Here is a 19,750-nt window from a genome sequence, read left to right as displayed (position 1 = left end):
GCTTGGATATGAAATTTTAATTCTTATATATTATTCAATCATAGGTGTGGATTCACAACAAGATGGTTACTTTACCAATCTTTTACAAGAAAGGCCCAACATTGATGAACATTATCTAATGGAATCTCAATATTTGAATCAAAGCACTCAAGTCTTCGCCTAAGAGTCTCAATTTACTGCTGAAATTGAATCTTTGTCGAAGAAACCTCAACGTGGAGGAAACTTCACAATTGAAGAAGACAAACTCCTTGTATCGGCTTGGCTTAATATTAGTTTAGATGCGGTACATGGGAATGAGCAAAAACGCTCTACCTATTGGAAAAGAGTGTGGGATTTTTTCCATGAGCACAAGAAATTTGAGTCTAATGAGAATTCTCTTATGAATCGATGGTCAACCATTCAGCTTGCCATGAATAAGTTTTGTGGGTGCTACGCCCAAATTGAATCATTGCATCAAAGTGGCATAAATGAGGATGACAAGGTATTGAATATTGTACATTTACAATTATTATTATTTGTGAAGTTGCTAAATATTATTTATTTATTTAACTTTCAGATTTGCAAGGCGAAAATTATGTACAAGGAACTCAAGAAATCTACATTCCAACTCGAACATTGTTGGATTATGTTAAGGGATCAACCAAAGTGGGCGGTGGAGTCTGAGAAGAAAAAACAACCAAAAAGACCAAGAACAGGGACAACCTCTTCTCCTTGTACTCCGAATTCGATAAATCTAGGGGAAGACGATGTCTCACCTAATGATTTTGTAGACTTGGAGAGACCAACCAGTAGGAAGGCTTAAAAGGAGCGATTGAATAAATGAAAGAACAAAGAAAGCGTACATTTGAGTATTACAGAAACTTTGGAGGACATCAAGCAAGACAAAAAGAAAATGATTGACAAGATAATTGAAATGATTGACAAAGTGTACGTTCAAAAAGAAGTGGAACTTCGTATGATGCAAGAAAAGCATGAGGTGGAACTTCAAAAGCATGAAATGGAACTTTTCAAAGAGGACGAAAGAGTTATTTTGATGGATCTCAGTGGCTTGCCGAAAATCCAACAAGAATTTTATCGTGCTCGGCAGATGGAAATCATTAAGAAAAGAAGAATGAATTAGTATTCATTCTTTCTTTGCTCTGTATGATATTTTGGGTTTTGTCTAGTACGCTAGAAACTTGGTATATGATATTTTGGTTTTTGCTTTTGGTTCTACTTTTGTCTAGGATAGATGTTGAACTCAGCAATGTTTTGGTGCACAATGTTAGTTGTCTAATCTGTTTTGATGGCATTTTTGGGCTGTTTTGTTGCTGTTTAATGTAAGTACTAATATTTACTTGTTCTTAGATTTTGAATCCAAAAATAGGTTGTGGTTGAGACGGGGCAACAGCTATACTAATTGATTAATAATTCTGATGAAGAGTTTTATGATGATCTCTACATTTTGAATGCTAGTAAGTTTGTGGATTAGTCAAAGAGCCACTCATCGAAAATCACCGAAGCTGAATTATTTTGTCACTGTTTGGGGCAAGTTTTTATTTTTATTTTTTATTGTTTGATTAGTAATTACAAGCTTATAATGCTACATTTATATAAGGCATCAGTGTGGGATTTCTCTTTTTGAATGAGTTTTATTTATATAAAGCTTCTCTTTTCAAATGAGTTTTATTTATATAAAGCTCAGTGGTTAGCTAAAGCATGGGTTTTATTGTTCAAAATTTTACAAGGGCTATATTTTTTAAAATATACATTGTCATGTAAATTTCCCTTATAACTTTCTTGTTGAAAAAACTATCCATAATAGTGTCTCTGTTTTAATAGATACCCTTGTGTGGAGCAAGCTGTTCAAAGGAATTTTTTGAGTGTGGAGCAAGCTGTTCAAAGGAATTTTTTTGAGTACCAAGTTTTACTAATGAGGTTTTAATGTTAATATTTAATATTTTAATATATTAAAATTCTAAGAAATCATAATTTTACTACAAATATTGATATGCGATTTAGATTTAATGTTATATAATAATGAATCTCAATCATTCAATATTTTTTTTTAAAGATAAAATTTGAAAAAACATGACTGTTGTAAAAATTTGAAAAAATATGACCGTTGTAAAAATATGACCGTTACAAAAATACGACCATTTGAAAAATACGACAGTAAAAAAATGTAACTTTCACAAAAATATAATTATATTTAGAAGAATGAAAAAAATAATAATTTGAAAGAAGTTAGTTTTTTTTTTTTTAGATTGGAAAGAAGGTAGTTAAAGTATAAGAATATTTTAATAGAAGATAGCTAAAGTAGATAGCCTTGTTGGAATGTATATTAAAAAAATGACTAGCTAAAATAGTAACGTAAAATTTTGAATAGCTATTTTAACTATCCTTGCTGGAGATGCTCTTACAGAGCACCAGTAAGGGCTCCTGGAGAGTTTATGGGAAGAAGTCTTGGCAAGCACTGTGCTTACCACAACGAAGTTGGCATTTGACTCAGGGGTGTAGAGCACATCTGGAAGACCTGGTAAGGCAAGGTCATCTAAGAGACCTTATAGACGAGGACAGAACAAGGGAAGAACAGGCAAGACTTCCTCAGGTACTAGCAGCATCACCTCCTCCAACACTACAACCGTAGGCAGGCGGACCTCGGGTGATTAATGTGATTCACTCGAAGGTCAATGAGAATGAAATACGTGGGGAGACTCAGAAGGTAAAGCACTTGCAGCATGTGTACCAGGTCAGGCAGAAAAGACCTAGGGCAGACGAATGCTAGGGACTAGTGGTGTCCTTTACTGAAGCTAATCTAGAGATGGTGCAGCATCCATACAACGATACCTTGGTAGTATCCCTCCAGGTTGGGGAGTGCCAAGTGAAACGCATCTTAATTGACCAGGGCAGCTCTTGTGACATCATGTATGTAAGATATTACAAGGAGCTTGGCCTTCACCAAGATGACCTGGAGCAGTCCAATGGCCCAATGGTTGGGTTCAATGGAACGTCGACATGGCCCTTGAGAGCAATTAGTTTGGAAGTGCAGGCTGGCACTAGGAGGATAAAAACTGAGCTCACAGTAATTGACACTCCTTCCCCTTATAATGCTATCTTGGGAAGGCTATGGCTGCATGCAATGGGGGCTGTTCCCTCAACATTGCACCAGCTGTTGTGATTCCCAACAGAGCATGGAATTGAAGAGGTCAGAGGAGATCAAGTGCAGGCAAAGAATTGCTCTATGGCAGCAATGAAATCAACCTGCAACATACGAGAAGCAGAACCCACAGAGATTGAAGAAGAAGACATGGAAATCTTGGAAGACGTTGGCAAAGAGCCAGTCGAGAAGAGTGAGGAAGCCCTGAAGAAAGTCCTTGTCCAGTAAGGGGACGAAGAACGCTTCTTTCTTCTCAGCTCGGGCTTGGCCAAGGAAGAGGAAAAAGAGGTAGAGACATTCTTGAGAGCAAACATTGAGGTGTTTGCCTGAACGCCGTACGAAATGCCTGGCATTGACCCTGAGGTCATTTGCCATAGAATGAATGTGGATAGGTCGGCTAAACCTATCATCCAGCGACCAAGAAGGTCGACGTTAATGCATGTAGAGATAGTATAAGAGGAAGTGGATAAACTTCTGGATGCCAAGGCCATTCAAGAGGTAAATTACCCGACATGGTTATCAAACACGGTGGTTGTGAAGAAAAAGAATGGGAAATTGAGGGTCTGTGTGGACTTCACCAGCCTAAACAAGGCTTGTCCCAAAGATAGTTTCCCACCACTCAAGATCGACTAATTGGTAGATGTCACTTCAGGGCATGGAAGGATGAGCTTCCTAGATGCATACAGGGGTTACCATCAGATAGCTATATACCCCCCAGATGAGGAGAAGATTGCATTTATCACCCCGAAAGGGCTGTATTGCTACAGAGTGATCCCTTTTGGGTTGAAAAATGCAGGAGCAACTTACCAGAGGTTGGTGACTAAGATGTTCAGACATCTAATTGGCAGAACAGTAGAGGTATACATAGATGACATGGTCGTGAAGATCAAGGAACCTGAGGATCATTTGGAAGACTTGAAAGCATTTTTTGACATCCTTAGAACATATCGGCTCCGACTCAATGCATCGAAGTGTGCATTTGGAGTTGGGTCTGGTACGTTGTTGGGGTATCTGGTTACTAGAAGGGGCATTGAGGCCAGCTCGGATCAGATCAAGGCCATCTTAGAATTGAAGAGCCCAACATCGGCAAAGCAAGTGCATATGTTGACTAGAAGGGCTGTAGCCTTGAATAGATTCATAAGTAGAAGCTCTGACAAGTGTAAACCTTTCTTCAGCTTAGTGAAGAAAGGCACAGACTTCTTATGGACAAAAGAGTGCGAAGTCGTCTTGGCCGACTTGAAGAAGTATTTCACCACAACTCCAGTACTCTCAAATCCAGTGACTGGAGAGGAGTTGTTCTTATACTTGGCAATTTCAGAACATGCAGTAAGTGCAGTAGTGATTAAAGAAGAAAAGGGAGAGCAAATGGCAGTTTGCTACATGAGTAAAACCCTAGTAGATGCAGAGACTAGATACTTGCCCTTGGAAAAGTTAACACTTGCTTTAGTAATGGCTTCCAAGAAGCTGAATCATTACTTTCAAGCCCACAAAGTTGTGGTGTTAACTGAGCATCCTTTGAAGTCCCTACTGCAGCAAGGAGATCTGATAGGCAGAATAGCCAGGTGGGCAGTGGCCTTGGGCCAATATGACTTGGAGTTCAAACCCAGAACAACAATCAAAGGCCAAGTTTTGGCCGACTTCGTGTCCGAGTTCACACCAGGTGCTATCATACATCGGGCTCCGTTGAGCCGAGGTGTACGATGTCCAGGTGAACAAGGAGAAACCCAGCTGGGGACAGCTGAACAAAGGAAGAAAGAAAAACTCAGGCCCTACAGTATTTACATCAGTGACTCCTTCCGACTGTTTGTTGATGGGAGTTCAAACCGATAATGAGCGGGGGCAAGAGTAGTGCTAGTATCTCCAGATGGGCAGATACTGGAACAATCCATCCGTTTGGGGTTTAAGGCATCAAACAATGAGGTAGAGTATGAAGCACTGATCACAGGACCAAAGCTAGCTGTAGCAATGGAAGCTGACGAGGTAATAGTCTTCTGTGACTCACAGCTTATTGTCAACCAAGCAACAGGCAAATTCACAACCTAAGATGAAAGAATGTCGGCATATGCAAAGGAGGTGGGCAGACTGATAGCCTTATTCCAGAATTGCCAACTACAGTTGGTTAGCCGAGATGACAACAACCATGCTGATGCCTTGGCCAACCTGGCTAGTGCAATGAAACCTGGAGAGGCAAGGACGATAATGATGGACTACTTGTTGGGCCCAAGTGTAGAACCACTGAACGCAGAGCATGAAGCAATGTGTATGGAGAAGGGACCAAGCTGGATAGATGCGATAATAGTATTCCTTAGAGAGGGAAAACTACCAGATGATCATAAAGAAGCACACAAGATCAGACTGAAGTCGGCAATATTCAGTTTGACAGCAGAGGGACATCTCTACAGAAGATCTTTTTTTGGACCCCTTTTGAGGTGTGTGCATCCTTTACAAGTTGAAGACTTCTTGTATGAGATATATGAAGGAGTATGTGGAAGCCACAATAGGGGCAGGTCACTTGCTCAAAAGGCCATCACTCAGGGGTACTGGTGGCCCTACATGCAAAGAGATTCTGAAGCCTATATTAAAAAGTGTGAAAAGTGTCAGAGGTTTGCACCTTTGATACATCAACCAGCAGCAGACTTGAACCTAGTGTCCAGCCCTTGGCCATTTTTCCAATGGGGCATTGATCTTGTTGGACAACTGCCTCAAGCAACTAGACAAAGGAAGTACCTGCTAGTGGCAACAGATTACTTCACCAAATGGGTGGAAGCTGAACCTCTTGCAAGGATTCGAGATGTTGATGTGAAGAGCTTCATATGAAAGAACATTATCATCAGGTTTGGGATCCCAAGGGCAATAGTAGCAGATAATGGTACACAGTTTGATAGTAAGCTAATCAAGAGCTTCTGTGCAAAGTACAAAATCAAGAACTACTATTCCACTCCAAGCTTTCCTCAGAGCAATGGACAAGCAGAAGCATCCAACAAAACCATATTGGATGGGATTAAGAAGAGGCTGGAAGCGGCTAAGGAAAAGTGGGTGGATGAGCTACCCAGTGTACTTTGGGCATATCGGACCACGCCAAGAAGATCAATTGGGGAATCACCATTTGCCATGGCTTTTGGCACAGAGGCAGTGATTCCATTAGAGGTCGACATCCCAGGGATCAGAACCCAAGGAGTGGAGAATGGGAGTAATGATGCATTCTTAGCCCGAGATCTGGATCTACTAGAAGAAAGAAGGGAGAAAGCAGCAATTCAGCTGGGGGCATACCAGCAGCAGCTTGCTAGAGCTTATAATAGGAATGTCAACCCATGAGAGTTCCAACTTGGGGACCTCATCCTGAGAAAGGTCGTCGGCAATAAGAAGGATCCCAGAAAGGGCAAGCTTGGCCCAAATTGGGAGGGACCCTATAGAATCACTTCGGTCTTGGGCAATGGGGCATATTTGCTTGAGGACAGCGAAGGCAAAGAGTTGCCAAGACCCTAGAACACTTGCAATCTGAAATTTTTCTATCATTAAATTTTCTTGTTTTTTAAAGTTTCTTGTTATTAGCTGAAGTAATAATAAAGTTTTAGCTTAATTTTTTACATTTGTGTAATATGACTGACCTGTCACTTAGACGATGTTTCTTAGTGAAATATGACGAATAACTTAGACTTATTATATGGCAGAGTTGAATTATACTCGCATATAATAGGGTTGAACTAAGTTGACGATGTTTCTTAATGAAACATGACGAATAACTTAGACTTATTATATGGCAGAGTTTCTACTTGCATATAATAGAGTTGAACTAAGTTGGTGATGTTTCTGATTGAAACATGACGAATAACTTAGACTTATTATATGGCAGAGTTTCTACTTGCATGTAATAGAGTTGAACTAAGTTGAATTAATAGGGAGACCGAGGTTGATGACCTCGGCCATCCTCTGTTTGAATCTGATTTCGACAACAAGATTAATGCCACATACATAATGAGAACCCAAGTGGAACTTAGGTTCACATTAGGGGGCAGAGAGCGGGAGAACGATGCTTGGGAGTTGGAATTTACAAGCTAAGATTAGTTTAACTGTTGTTAAAATTTAAAATTTACGAGTTGAAGTTAAACTAAGGTCATGTTTAATACTTGTTGAAATTTGAAATTTACAGGTTGAAGTTAAACCGAGGTCGTGTTTAACACTTGTTGAAATTTTAAGAAAAATTTACAAGTCAAAGTTAAGCCAAGGTTGTATTGAAAGAAGTACTTATGTGCTTGTTGAGATTACTGTGTTGCCAAGACTTGGAAGAAATTTGAAGATAGAAATCTTCTCAAAGAAAAGTGGCAGGTTTTATGTAAACACTTGTGAAAATATTCTTTACAATATTTTCAAGTGTTAAGCCGAGGACAGGATAAACCACTAGTAGGTTTAAACCGAGGTACTCCACACTGAGAAGATTACATAGTTAAGGTGTACGTTGAAGACATGTAAATTATTTTAAGTATAGAATCATACAAAAAGAAGACAAACGTACAATCACATTAAAAGAAGAAAGTTATACTTGCATTCAGATAAGGAAGTTAAAATACAAAAAGGCACTTCGGCCTAATATTGGAGATTACTTGTTTAGAATAGACAAAGACACATCGGCCAAATAAAAGCTTACATTGTTTCAAAAGTAAAGAGTACTAAGTACAAAGAAAAAAGACTACAAAACAAAACTACTCGGTGTTGGCAGCGGGCTGTGTCTCGCCCCCAGAAGACAGTTGTGAACTTTTCTCAGCGGCCCTCTCAGCCGCGAATTCGGCATCGATCTATTTGAGAGTCTGGTCGAGGCTCTTGTCGGCGATAGACGTGTCCGATGTTGTCCTCTTTGGAGTGGCGTCTTTGGAGACCTCACCCTTCCCATCCTGAGGCAAGTCCATGACTTGCTCATTCAGAGTAGGGGACTTGGCCCCAACAGCCTTTTTCTTCTTCCTGACCAAAGGTTCCTCCTCGAACTCAAAATCCTCTTCGGATTGGCTTGGAGTAGGGGGAATGGCAGTGGGAGGTCGCCAGCATTCTTGAAGGGGGAGTCGTCGGGGACATCCAGTTTTTTGAGGACAACCATCCATCCAAGGGTGAATCCCTTGTTGCATGCCTGCTTCACTTGTTTTTTGTAGTCCTCTTTGACGTCAGCTGCCCCCTCGGCGTACGCCTTTTCATCGGCAACCTTCACCTCGGCTGCTTTTGTGGCCAAGGCATCCTAGAGTTTCTTTTGGGCCTCGGCCTCTCTTTTTTCGGCCACAAGGACCTTGGCAATAGCCTTTGCAGCATCAGCCTTTACCTCGGCATGCTCCTGAGCCTTCTTGGCTACCTCGGCCTGATCTGTCAAGTTCTTCATCTTTGCCTCGGCCTTGTTGATGGTCCTTTGCAAAGCAGCGGCTTCCTTGGTCTTGTCGGCCAACTCCTTATTGATGGTGAAGGCTTGCATCGCAAAGGAGTGGCCATGCTGGATCGCCTAGAAGGAATGGCAAAAACAAGCTAGTAAAATTCTCTAAGTATGAAATAGCAGAAAATGAAAAAGTGCCAAGTGTTAAGGCCTTACTTGTACGGAGCGCTGCAACAACAAAGCGAAGTTTTTGTACTTGCTGCATTTGGCGTTGTGGTTGAGATCGCTGGGAAGGAGCAAAGCGGTAGAGAGTGCAACGCCGACTTCAATGTCGTCGGCGTTGTCACTAGCCCTGACCGGCTTGTCACCAGCCCTGACCGGCTTGTCCTCAATCGTAATTGGGGGAGCTTAGGGGGCATCAGACTTCATAGAGGCCGAGGTTGTTGCCGACTTGGACCTCGGCCTCTTCAACCGAGTTGTTTGGGATGGTTCAGCCTTGGCGGGCCTCTTCTCGGCAACGGAGGAGGTTTTCTCACTCTCGACCAATTTTGAAATTGGCAAGGTGTCCTCAGTGTCGATCGAGTCACCGTTGCCTTGGGTTGTGCCTTCTTCATTCTTTTGGGCTTTGGTTTTGGTTGAGACTAGGCTGGAGAAGGTTGTGTGGTGACAGTGTCGGGGATGTCGCCCAGAAGATCGTCTGCAACTGCTTTCTTGTGACCCATCTCGGTAGGAATTACAGTTCAGCATTGGCGTTTGTGTTGAGATGGAGGGATCAGTTGTGGAGCCGAGGTCGACGGTTGCTCTACTGGATCAGAGGTTGATCCCTGATCTGGCCGAGATGATGAAGTTGTTGGAGGAGTTATGGCGGACGGGGGAGACTTTCTTTTCTTCTTCTTCGGGGTGCCAGGGAGCACCGACTTGTAAGTCAAGATGAAGTTGAGCAGCAAAAGGAGCTCTCCGCCGCTGAACTGGCAAATCCAACAGCTTTTTGAGGTCCTTGCTGGGAAAGAAGGACTTGCAAAAGTCCTTGGGTGCCTGAGGAAGAACTGCAAGAAAAAAAACGGACGTTAGAATCAATAAAAGGTGCAAAGAATTAAAGGCTTGAAAGCAAGTAAAATAACGCTTGGTTCTTACCATTACCTTCTATGAATACTGTTTGGCTAAGAGGGTAGAGGTGAAGGTCCTCATCTGGAGCGAACTCCTAGTTGCCCGAGATAATGAAGTAATCGTCCCCGGCTCCCTTGTTGGAATCTGGGAGGTGGGCAACAAGTTTATATTCAGCGGACCTCGATTTGAGGTAGTAGATGTTGTCTTTTTCTAACTTGAGGCCACACATGGTGTAGCAATATTGAATGTCGGCTAAGGTTATCCTAACCTTTTCTCGGCTAGCTAAGGCGATGATACCATTGATAACTTAATAGGAGTTGATAGCTAGTTGCATCAAGTTGAACTTATAATAATGGAGGACTTCTCAAAAAGGGATGTTAAGTGGAAACCTAAGTCCACATTCTATGAAAGCTACAATAGGGAAAGGCATGGAGTTCCTATCAGGCATAATAGAGTCGTCTTCCCTAGCCAACCTAAGGTGAACGTCGACCGGGATAGAAAACTCTTGCTTGAAGTATTCTAACTTAGTTGGGGTGCTTACCCTATGCTTTCACATACCCATAATGTCGGCTTGGGGGGAAGATGTTGGATTTCAGAAGGGTGTGCTTTGTAAAGGTTTGAGGGACCTCGGTAAAGCCTAGAAGAATGTTGGGGCAAGAAATTCTGAGGATCTAAGTGAAGTTTGTTTCAGTTTTTCCTAAAAATTCGTGGGTTCTACAAACAAATCTCAAACCTAGATCTATGGAAACGAAGATTGAAGGCAAGAATCTAGAGAAAACACAGAAAACAGAAACAAGAATGAAGATTCAGAATCAGGAATAGTGATGTACTGCCAAGAACAGTGGCAAAAATTAAACAAATGGGTGAACAGTGTGGGTATATTCAAGAAACGGATTGGGCAAAAATAAAGTCATAAGATAAACATGCTCAGATACATGATTAAATTTATACGCAAGATTTATAATCAAGAACGTGAACAAAGTGGCAATGGTAACGAGTAATACGGTGAAGTTTTTTAAAAGAAAAGCACAGACTGATAAAGGAGGAAGTAGTGACTCACTGAAGAAAAATAAAGCCGGTGTTGAGAACGCCAAATTCAGATGATGACAGCAGTCGGAAAAGATCAGCAAAAGCTTTGCCGGAGGGGAAGACTGGAAGTAGTTGCAGAGCTTGAAGGGCCTGGAACAATGGCAAATTTGGGAGAGGAAAGAGAGAGAGTTTGCACGGGAATGAAGATACAAAAGTGAAGCGACGAAGGGAGAGGGAAAAAGTTTTGTCAAAACACGAAACAACGGCAAAAAGGCAATTAATGTGCCTAAGACGACGTGTGTGTCAGACGACACACGCAAAAACGATGCGACTTAGTGGCGCGTGTCAGGTACGGCCTAGAAGGGGAAAGATGCATGGCAAGAACAGTTGAGTTGTTGTGCGTGACAGCTCATACGCGTGAAGAAGATCTTAGAGTTCTTGATTTAATGGAGCAGTACCTCGGCTTGGAGGATGATCTTGGTTGAGAAACTTGAACAAAACCTGGTTAATGGTTTTGAGGCATTGATGAAAACAGACTAAATCTTGGTTGTATTTAAACCGACGAATTATGACCTCGGTAATGGATGATAGAGCAAGTTAGCTGACATGCTATACGGTATGACGATATAGGTTCCATCACCTCTGGATGCTGAGGTAATAGAACCTAGGGGGCAGTTGTGGGGACATAATTTTTGGATGACAACATGTGGCCGAGGTGACGCCGGAGTGTCAGTCGAGGGGCCACGTGTCCTGGTCATGACGCCGAGGTTATCTCGTCTAGGCCGAGGTTATCTCCGAAAATACCGGAATCTGGGATAAGCGGATAAGGGACAAGAGTCTTAGAATGAGAGAGGACTTTAGTTTGGGTAAAGATAAGGCTCTTAGAGAGTTTATCCCAATCCTATTGGGAGTCCAAGATTAACAGTAATCCTAAGTCCATTGAAGCTAGGCTTCTATTGGGATTAGGTAAGTGATGGCTATAAAAGGGAGACACCCTCATGGGTCTAAGGTATGTTTTTATGATCTGAAGAGTGAATTAAGAACTTTTGCTATCTTTAAGAGATAATTGACTTAATCGTCGGAGTGCCCCCAGATGGACGAACCACCGCCGAAATCTCTTCTTTCTGTTGCAGGTTGTTCGGGCTTAATCTATTCTGCTGGTGTTCTCCAGCTGAGTACCAGACTAGCAGTGTGGTCAGAAATTAACACACATAGAAAGAATGAAGATGAAGAGTTTCATGGGTTTATTGAGAGAGAGAAAGAAAGAGAGAGAGAGAGAGATATGGGGGTAAACAACAGTTGTTACATAGAGAGTTAGTATTGGGAAGAGAGAGAGAGAGAGTGAGAATTTATTGGGAAGAATAAGACAAATTAGTAGAGAGACAGAGAGAGTTTGTATTGAAGATGAGTGTGTGACAGATTGGTAGAGAGAGAGAGAGAGTCTGTGTTGCAAATATAAATATAACATTGGTTAATGGGAAAGAGAGAGAATTGAGAATTTAAAGATAGAAATTAAAAAGACAAGTCTTTGGTTTTGATGTACTATTAATAAGGTGTAGTTACGAGTACAACAAAACAAGCCACCTGTAAATTAAATATTATTAATTAACGATATATATCGGTTGGTTCGGATATATATGGATTTTCAGTACCTAAACTGTCAGCCGACTGCCAATTTGTGAAAATACAAGTTTTACAACCATGTCTGACTGTTATAATTTTCGAAATCGACTGTACACATTTGGGTTGGTTCGGATCAGTCGAGTTGAACGAGTTAGTCAGATTCGTGCACACCCCTAGTTAAAATAACAAATAAAACCCTAAATCAAAAAATGAAACAAAAAGCAAGCCCCAAGGATATGATATAGGTACCCTTATGTAAAAAGTAAACTGCTTTCTTAGTATGGGTGTCATGATTTTTTAGTTTATTCAAAATACCTCAAGTAACCGATCAAATTCATATTCATATTTAAATTAAAATTAAAATTTTTAAAATTTAATGACACACCTATTAGGTGAGCACACCCGGCTAGTGTGCATATATATATACATATATATAAAGGTAAATTACACCTACACCCTTCAAGGTTTGACTTTAATACAGATACTTCCTTGACGTTCTAGAAATTGTAATGACTTCTTGTCAGAGTTTTTTAATTAATCTCTTAACAAAAAAACAATAAGCCCTTTGATGTCATTTTCTTGACATGGACTAAGTATAGAAGACATGTTTATTTAGACAGACTGGATAATGGGAGATTATAATCCACAGGACTGTTAGTCTTAGGATATATTATCCCCGGACTATTTGGTTGGACTGAATTTATATCCTATATTTATTTAGTCATGGGATATATGTCTGAATTGAACTATTCTATTGAATCCTATGTTTATTTGAAATATTATGGAGAAAGATAAATGCTCAAAAGATTATCTTGCCCTTTTGAATTATTTACTAAATAATCGGAATATTAAATTTGAATTATAAATTTTATTTATTTTACTAGAACTTTTAAAAAATTAAATAAATAGATTATTAATAAAAATTATGTAAAAATATTTTCATTTGTAGTTGAGATTTTTAAGTTTTATTTTACTTTACTACGTATAATTAATACCATATTATTAAAATAAATAATTTAATAAAGTATAAATAATTTATTAAGTATAATAGTATAAATAATTTAATAAATAAATTAAGTATTAATAATTTAATAAATAAATTTTATTTCAAAAAAAATATTAAATAGTAGAGGGTCAAAAATGTAATTTCACTACCTAATCCTATGAGATGAGTTATCCTATGGATTGTGTCCCACCCCCGTGGGATAGAATAATCCCATAAATTTGAGATTCATAATTCGGTATAAAATTTTTTAATCAAATAACGAACTATTAATCATATCTCATACTTAAATCCTTCCAAACAAACACCATCAGAGTTTCTTTTCCATTCCATCATCCCTTCATAACTCACCATTGTTCGCTCACCACCAACTATTTTAATTGACACTTTATAAAGCATTTCATCAAACATAAGAGAGACAAAAAAAAAAAAAAAAAAAAAACAACTCCACACTACTACTAAAAATTCAAGCAAAATCAAGTTTAAAAAAACATAAGCATTCATAACAACAAATCATATAGAAATAAATGCTGTGTAAATATTGTTTATTTTAAAAAAGATGCATAAATTATCGGCATCATTGCTGCAATTTATCAAATAAATTAATTAATAATATCAGCAAATAGCGTTAGCTAACCATGGGTAGTTAAAAGACGGGACAAAGACAAATTATAATGAGATTAAAAAAATGTAATTTTATGGGTGTAATTGTAATTTACCCTCTATATAAGGAAATGAAGAACAGAGCCTAGGGTTTGACATACACTTGGTTGTTCCATATCGTTACAGCAGCGGCGACCCACACTGAGACGAAGCACCTGTCTTCTCTTCAACTCTTCCTTCACAGCTGTCGCTGATTCCTTCACCTCAGGTTCTTCTTTTTTCTTAAGCTTTTTTTGTTCTTCTATAAATTTGCATTTTTATTTGATTTGTTCATTAGCATGTGATTTGATTGTTTTTTTAAGATAAGAAACTCCTTATTTGTTATCTGTTGTGTGATTGTTGTGGTTACTGTTATATTTGTTGTGTACTGATTTGAAGTTGTGGTTATTGTTGTAGGGGGATGTGTTATGGTTTGTTTTTGGATTGTGCTTTCTATTTTAATTTTTGTAGTTTTAATTCAATTGAATCTGCGTATCAATATGAATTTGTGTGACTTATGTTGAATCTGTTTTACAAAAATCAAAATCAGAATCAGGGCGGCGATTGGCAGGGTGAGGAAACCCAATTCCTGTTAGGTGGCGGTGGTACAACAAAAAATATACCCGTTCGGACCATTAACGGGGTGCAATAGAAAATTGGGCAGAGAATTTAATAACTGCCCCAATCCCGACCCTAACCCCAACTCGTTCCCATTCCTAACAATTGACAAGAATGGAAACTGACGGTTCATTATTATAAATCCACGTCAAACCTTTGTGCATTCTGTCTATTTGGTGCTGTGCAGTTTAATCGGTTTAGTCATTTTGAAATTGGATCTGTTTTTAATGAACAGCCAATCAACACATCATGCAGAACATAAAGCTATGGTTAGTACTGAGGTTCCCTGTTTCAAATATTTGATCTGTGTTTGGACTAATAGTGATGCTACGAATATATTTTGATCCTCTCATTTAGACAAAGAAAGTAAAACCCTCGCATTTGTCAACTTTCTCGTTTTGTAATCTTCTTGTGTTGCAATATTGGCTTTTGGGTTTGTATAAAATGGTTTACGTCTGTCAAGGGTTCCATGGAAAATTAAGACACTGGTGAATTCGTGTGCTTTAAGGTGGTTCGAAGGTTGCAAAGCTTAGATAGTTTCGTGAATACCCCCATCCCTCTGTACTTGAACAGTTCTTTCATTTCAGTAAAATTGGCGTAACTCTATGCTTCTCTTATTTTTAGTTAACAATCTCGTAATATCTATTAAGAATGTAAATCATGAAGAGGCTTCTTGTCTGAAGATTTTTTTTTATATTTGTGATTTCTTGTGTTGGAGTTGTTTATGTTTGTGATAATGCATGTGTTTCGGGAAGAAAGCATGTGTCTTTCTGACTTTATGTTTGGCTGGTTCAGCAGAATGGAGTCTCAGATCAAGCATGCCATAGTGGTGAAAGTTATGGGTCGCACAGGATCAAGGGGGCAAGTGACCCAGGTTAGAGTGAAATTTATTGATGATCAGAACCGGTTTATCATGAGGAATGTCAAGGGCCCAGTGAGGGAAGGGGACGTGCTCACCCTGCTCGAGTCTGAGAGGGAGGCAAGAAGGTTGCGTTGATCCCTTTCATTGGCTCTAGCCCTGCAGGTTTTGATTGCTTGCTATATAACCGTACTTTATGCATTGATAGTACTTTGGTATCTGAGGATGGGGATTGATGAAGTGAAGTGCTAGTTTTGTTTACTGTTTGAGAATGACAATTAGTATGTTTGAGTTTTGTTAAAAGCTTGTATCATTTATGCTTGAGCTGGAGTAAAATGTTTTAGGTGGTATTATTAAGCCAGTGTGAAATCTCTTCATTTTATATTTTTTGGGCACAATGTTTGGTTTTGTGGGTATAATTGACTGTGCGAGTTGTATTGCTAGTTTACTATCATCATGCACAATTCACTGAAAGAAATGGCCTACAGGGTAGTTTATAAAACAAAACGTATGAGAGTTAAGGAAGCTGCTCTTCTGCGTTGAGTGCCTGGTTTATGTGACCTACTTGTCACAAAACCAAATTGGTGATTGCACATGGCCTATTTTGCCATATTTGAGTGAAATGGTTAATGTTAAATTTTTGGGATAGCAAATTCAAAAAAGAAAAACTCATAACAAATTGTCAGTAAGTGGTGAGATTAACCCAAAATGAACTGTTTGGGATCCTCTCCATTATATTGATAAAATGTAGATGGAGATGAACCCCTTTAGGAGGATTTTAAATTGATTGATTTTGGATTCTGATACTGCATTGAAACATTATGAATTGTAATAGGGATTTTCATTTAAATTGGTGTTTTAGAAAAGCCATGTGATATTTCTCTAATACTTCCTCTTACATGATAGAGAGATGATGTGATATTTCTCCAATACTTCCTCATAAACGAGATGAGAGAAATAGCTCACGCAAAAACTTAAAAGGATTATCAAAGATCAAACTCTGATACATGTTAAAAAAACATTTGAGACTTCAATGTTGAGGTCCGAAATGAAAGTGTGGGTTGTTCTCGTTGAGTGATTGATAATAATTATTATAATAATGTTCAATATTGACTAATTGAACCAATCAAAAATTGTAAAAGATTATTCATTGTCTTAATTTAAACATTTTACTTTTCATAATCAATATAGTTATTTGAATATTAATCATGATGTCATAGGCACATAGAATTTCCATCAGTAATTCAATTAAAAAATTATCGATATTGACATAAGAGACCAAATTAAATTTTTTTGTTTTTTTAAAAAGAATGGTCTCTTCCCTCCACTTGTGCATCCAAAAAAAAAAAACCTTCAAACAACACCAAAATTTAACATTAAAAAAATCAATTAAAAAAAAACACGTATATCAAATCACAATTTTTAGAACGGTTGTTTGTTCTTGGAACAATATTTTATCAGTTAATACGGTGTCATTTTATAGTACGGGACAAAATATAGGTAAAATATAAATATACGTGAGATATAATTATATTTTATTTACATATCATTTATTTTGTTCCTTTCAAATTTCTATTTAAATATATAATTCAAATACAGCTTTAAGGATAACAACAAACCTACCCTACAATCTCAATAAGCATGACAACAATTGTCGGGAGTGGTGATGCTATTGTCCCTAAGGTTAAGTTTGGTTAGGATGAAAATAGTAAAAAGTGAGGGAAATGGGACAAAAAATAAATATTTTATGAGTTTGTTTTTGCATGAAAGTGGTGAAAATTGCAAGAAAATTAAGTTTTTTTGTACATCACTATAGCGTGATAATCAAGCTTATATATATTTTTTTTGCAAAAAATCTTAGAAAAATATAAGAAAATTTAAATTTGTTGTAAAAATAATTAATTATAATTGGAATTTTTATTTTCTGATAAAATTTTCATCCTAATCAAATTCATATAGGAAAATATATTTATTTTCCTTATCTTTTAATTTACTTCACTTACTACTATCTTCACTTTCATCATTTATTTATTTCTAATTAAATAGGGCTTAAAATCACCCAAGATGATTTAATCATTAAACCACTTAGCTTATCATTTAAGTCCTCTAAATTTGAAGAGAGAAAAAAATCTTACTGTTGAAGGCCCCAAATTTTTAAAAACCCAACAAGATCAGGCCCCCAGGCCACACAAAATCTTAGGCTGCTGCTGAAAATCGCTGCAGCACTACGGGAGCAAAATAACCAACAAAGCTACAATACTGAAAAAGCAAAATGTGTTTTGTGTGACAATTATAGGAAATTTATACAATAATAATGTACACAATGCCATGTGTGGTCCTCTTTTTTTTTGCTTCCAATAGCCAACGTAAAGCCGGTAGGTGGTTAGGAATGTTGAAAAACTAAAACTGAGTTTGCTGCAGAATGAGTAAAAGGAATGCCATACCGATTCATTGATATGAAGTCTAATTAAATACAGATGCAAATAACTGAAAGGTAGAAAATAAAGCAATGTCTAATCCCATGACTAACAACTCCTAATAATCTGGGATTCTCTTAAGGAATAGGTAAAAGTAACAGAGTTCCTAATAAATAGGAATTATTGAATACAAACGACTAAATATCTTAACACCCTCCCTTAAACTGAATGTCATCTACACAATCAGTTTAAAAAGGAACTTGAACAAACTCCAAGTAACTCACACAACTTCTCAAATGCTTCCAGCTTTAGAGGTTTGGTCAGGATATCTGCAACTTGGTCTTCACTTCAACAATAAACCAAATCAATGGTTTTTTCAGTTACAAGATCACGAAGAAATTGAAACCTCACATCTATATGTTTGTTTTTTCCATGTAAAACTGGATTCCTGGAGAGTTTGATAGTTGAACTATTATCACAATGAATCACAGTAGGCCCATGTTGATAAAACTTTAACTCTTCAAGAATCCTTCTCAACCACATTGCTTGACATGCAAAAGTTGCTGCAGCTATGAATTCTGCTTCTGTTGTGGACAAGGTAACAACCAGTTGCTTCTTTGATGCCCATGATATGGCACCTGAACCCATCATAAACACATGGCCTGATGTACTCCGCCTATCATCCAAATCACCAGCATAATCGCTGTCAGTGAAACTAGTCAAAATAGGTCCTCCATTTTTCTTGTAGAAAATACCGAAATCTATCGTTCCTTTAAGTAACGAAACACTCTTTTAGCAGCTTTGAGATGCAACTTTGTTGGTCTTTCCCTATTCCTGCTTATTAGACACACTGCATACATAATATCAGGCTGAGTGGCTGCTAAGTGCATTAAACTTCTAACAATTTGTTTGAAGTAGGTATTATCAACCCTTTCTCCATCAAGATCAATTGAGAGCATCAATCCCAGTTCAGTTGGAGTCCCAACTAGATTACAATTCTTCATATGAAACCTCTCCAAAACCTCCTCAGCATATTTCTTTTGCCCAATAAAACATCCAGTAGCTGTTTGTAGTACTTCTATACCAAGAAAATATTTCATCTTTCCCAAATTAGTCATGTCAAAATCAACCATCATAGAATTCTTAAAATCAACAAACATAGCCTTATCATTGCCTGTGAAAATAAGATCATCAACATATAAGCAAACTATCAGGATTTTACCTTCTTCTCCAGACTTGATGAATAGAGTGTGCTCATATGGACATTTGTTGAAACTTGCCTTTTCAAAGTGCCTTTCTATACAACTGTACCAGGCTCGAGATGCCTGTTTTAGTCCATATAAAGCTTTTTTCAGTCTGTAAACCTTATGTTCATTACCTTTTATCACATAACTGTAGACACGCCCGTGGGCCTCATGCTACTGTTCGAACTCAATTTGTGTCACGGTTCTTAATCTGAACCAAAGAGTCCAAATCCGGCAAATCATTTTGAGAAACATATTTTTTGAAAAGAAGTGCCAAACATGGACTGCTTTGCCAGATACAGAGTCGCCACCTAAATATTTTAAAATAGGAGAATTTAGGAAACCCTGACTCGGTGCCGAAGGCCACATGTCTGTCATCACCGGAGTTGTCTCGGCTCGGGAGCTAGGGTACGATTGGGGAAGGTCAGCTATGAGCACCCCCTCTCGCCCGATCCGAAGATCGGCCTCTACTAACCGTGATATCCGTTTTTGAAAACGTTATGTGTTCTTATTCCGGTTATTAGCCTAGAATTACTATGTTATGCGCATAGCAAACAAGTATAGACTAGATTGCCTAATTTGGAAACAAGCATTGCATATCCGTTTGTCTTTCAAAAATACTTTAGAATTTGCTACTCGCAAGTAGGCTAAAATATGGATTTCAACGAGTTTTTCCAACTCAGACAATCCAACCTTCACCCACGGGCATTCAAACAGTT

The 19,750-nt window shown here is 38.3% G+C and overlaps 1 non-coding gene across 1 annotated transcript; it reads left to right on the top strand.

Annotated features, from left to right (window-relative positions):
- The first annotated feature begins 13,926 nt into the window (after window positions 1-13,926).
- LOC114292156 (uncharacterized) lies at window positions 13,927-15,752 on the top strand. The gene is made up of 2 exons (XR_014329255.1): window positions 13,927-14,122; window positions 15,310-15,752. It is a non-coding gene; the product is annotated as an uncharacterized LOC114292156 (transcript).
- The last annotated feature ends 3,998 nt before the right edge of the window (window positions 15,753-19,750 follow it).

This window comes from Camellia sinensis, chromosome 5 (assembly GCF_055761805.1).
Source record: "Camellia sinensis isolate YWXY chromosome 5, ASM5576180v1, whole genome shotgun sequence".
In the NCBI taxonomy this organism is placed as follows: Eukaryota; Viridiplantae; Streptophyta; class Magnoliopsida; order Ericales; family Theaceae; genus Camellia; species Camellia sinensis.
This window is presented reverse-complemented; position numbering and strand designations above follow the sequence as displayed.